Source organism: Sander lucioperca, chromosome 12 (genome assembly GCF_008315115.2).
Source record: "Sander lucioperca isolate FBNREF2018 chromosome 12, SLUC_FBN_1.2, whole genome shotgun sequence".
NCBI lineage: Eukaryota > Metazoa > Chordata > Actinopteri > Perciformes > Percidae > Sander > Sander lucioperca.
In genome coordinates this window covers 20,167,997-20,171,109 of record NC_050184.1, presented here as the reverse complement: position 1 = coordinate 20,171,109, position 3,113 = coordinate 20,167,997, and the positions used below count along the sequence as shown (strand labels likewise).

The window sequence follows — 3,113 nt, the reverse complement described above, 5'->3', positions numbered from 1 at the left end:
TTGGTAGTTCGGCCTCTTCTACGCTGACCCTGAGAGCTCAAGTGTCTTTCGTATTTACACATAACAACCTTTTAAATGTCACTTCCATTAAATCAATAGAAAGGCCTCACCTGCAGTAGAAGGCTAACAGTTATCACCTGAGCAATGCCTAAATGTAATGCCAAGAACGCGTGCCCATAGCAGGCGGAGACGTAACAGGATCTGATTTTTCAGCTTGAGGATTCAGTGTCATGTAGTAATTCCCTACTCTAGCAGGGTGTCTACCAATCCTGAAATCACACTAGTCCTGAACCTTTTGGGGTCCCAAAACAGAATTTAAAATGGCCCCCAGATAAAAGTCACATAACCAATATAAATTGTCTTTAAGCTACTGAAACACTTGAATAAAAACCAAATTCTGAACATCATGGCAGTAAATTTAGCCCATCCTATGAGTCACTTGTCAGCTATGCACAAATCCGCCTGTATCAGCCACACCCACATTTGAACATGTTTGTATAATCCAGGTACATGTAAATGAAAGAAAATAGCTGTTGTTGAATAACGTTCTATCTCCCTCCCTCTCTCCCTGTCTGTGTGTTTGCTCAGGCTGAGATCTACAAGGCAGATTTCCTAGCAGAGCGAGAAGCGCGAGAGAAGCTGAACCAGAAGAAGGAGGAGCTGCAGGATCAGCTGACTCAGGCCCTGACTGAGATTGACAGGCTCAAACAGGAAGCCACATCTCGGTAAAATAAAAAAAAAGTTATATCTGAAAGGGGGGTAAAACACAACGCAGACCCATTTTCATTCTGATAATTATTTGTGTCCTGAATGTGATCATGTGGACACAGTCGATAGCTTACTTTATCTAGCTGTGAGCTCCGATAGGCCATTTTGAGGGAACTTCCAATCTCTGTTCATGTCATTTGTGATACAGGGTTACATAGTCCTTGTGTGCTGAACTCTGCCCTCTAATCAGATGATGCATCAGCATCTCGAGTTGACTTTACACTTAATTTACAGCTTTGCTGCAGCTGTCATCAAAGGCAGGGCTGTTGGCACATTGTCAACACTGACACTTCATTTCTGAAGTCAGAGGTGTATCGACGATTTTTCCTCCGCATATTAAGAAATATTGATATTTCTAGACATCTTTTTAAAGTGTGATTAAACATGTGAGTTGTCTTTGTCCTCTGTTTCAGCGCACGTATGGAGCAAATGAAGCTGAGGCACCTGGAAGACTTTCCAACACGGGCCCCATACAATCCCCCTCCACAAGGTACATTACAGCCAACACACAAATGCACACAATCACAAAAATATGTATGTATATATATAATAATAATTTTAACAAAGGTTCTATTGTTACTACGGTAAAAACAAGGATCAGGACTTGCTGCTGCTTCTTTTTCTCACTCGAGTCAGAGGATATCTACTCCACTATCCCACAGACCTCTCTATGCTCTCAAGCTCTAATTAAAGGGTAACTTTGGTATTTTTCAACCTGGACCCTATTTTCCCCATGTTTTTTTTTTTGGGACTGATGGGAACATCAATCTTTGAAATTGGTCCAGCATTAAGCAAGACAGCTGCAGTCAGCATTGGCAACAAGCTGCAATGTAACGTTTATGGGTAATTGCGTACCTTTTTAATTTACGTCCACTAAAAAAAAAATGTTTTGCCACTGACATGCTCAGATTATTATTTTAAGTGTCTGACGACAATCTGGATCCCTACAGAGATAGACCTTTTTGTTAGATAGTAAGATCCTTTTTGTTTAACATGAAACTGCCTCGATGTCGCCATCGCCAAACCCACCAGACTCCATTTAAATAAACAGTAATTCTATCATCGTTGTGTCTTTCCACTTATCCAACAATCACCACTCTGGTTTGGTGGAAAGAAACCAGCAGTTCACCAATTTACATGTGGAAATATGCTGGCTTGGTTACTTTCAGCTTTACCTATGAAACCGATGCATAAACAAGAAAATGGCTTTAGTAGTGGGCTACTGTAATGATGATACTGACAAGATGTTTTTTTTTTTTTCTGGTAAGAAGTTGTTTTAACATGCTTTCTTTCCCCCGGTGCAGCTTTCAACACGGTGCCCCCTGCCCCCTCGTTCCGCAATCAGGGTTTGATACCAGTCGGTGATCAAGGGGCAGTCGGAGCTGAGGAGCTGCCAGATTTATGTTGTCCTAAGTGTCAGTACCAGGCTCCAGATATGGACACTCTGCAGATACATGTCATGGACTGTATACAGTAACATGGGCATAGTTCAGCACATACATACAGACATATACATACAGCATATTTACATTTTTGATGTACCTTGTGTCCACTCCCAGTCTCTGGGCACAGCCTGGAAAAAGTTATGGTTGTTGCACCTTACTCTCTCTGCCATGTAAACACACATACACAAACTGAATACATACTGTGGATCGTACCATTTTAAAAATGTAATATGTTGGAATCGAGACAAGTGGCAATCAGATGACAGTATGAACAATTGAAAGAAAAGAATAACATAAAGATAATCAGCATGGTATGTTCCTAGAAATGCTCAAAGAATTCAAATTCTGCTGTAGCTTTTCCATTCTGCAACCCATCCTTTTCACGTCACTTTTTTTTTATCCTGGCACCTGGCACCTTTTTTTTTAAATCCCCCTCTTCCCCCTGCCCATGCCTTCTCCATTATATGCCACACTGATGCACATGGTCTGATACATAAGGTGAAAAAAAGTCAGAGGGGTACTTTTCCCCTTTAACGGAGAAAACACATGACGATGTGAATAACCTAGTGAGCTTTAAATAACATAGAATATTCAAATATGTTTTGGTCATAAATGTTGCTCTCTATATTACCTCAAACATATATTATTAAGTATTAGAGATGGATTTACTCTTATTGAAAAAAAGTAGCCATTCTCTGTGTTCTGTGCCTGTGTACACATTGACTGCACCATCTCTGATGCTAGACATGACCCTTAACCCAGCATAGCTCTGTTTGTGCCCCTAATTCTGTCTTATCTTTACCTGTAGCACCTAGCTAGTCTGAAGGTAAGCACATTGAGGGTCCTTCACAGTTTGTGTGAATATTGTCTGTAATTATAGATCATTTGGTGCAAAGAATA

The 3,113-nt window shown here is 40.6% G+C and overlaps 1 long non-coding RNA gene across 1 annotated transcript; it reads left to right on the top strand.

Annotated features, from left to right (window-relative positions):
* Positions 1-537: 537 nt before the first annotated feature.
* Positions 538-2,610, top strand: LOC116057971. Its single transcript, XR_004106920.2, has 3 exons — positions 538-725; positions 1,182-1,258; positions 2,073-2,610. It is a non-coding gene; the product is annotated as an uncharacterized LOC116057971 (long non-coding RNA).
* Positions 2,611-3,113: the final 503 nt, after the last annotated feature.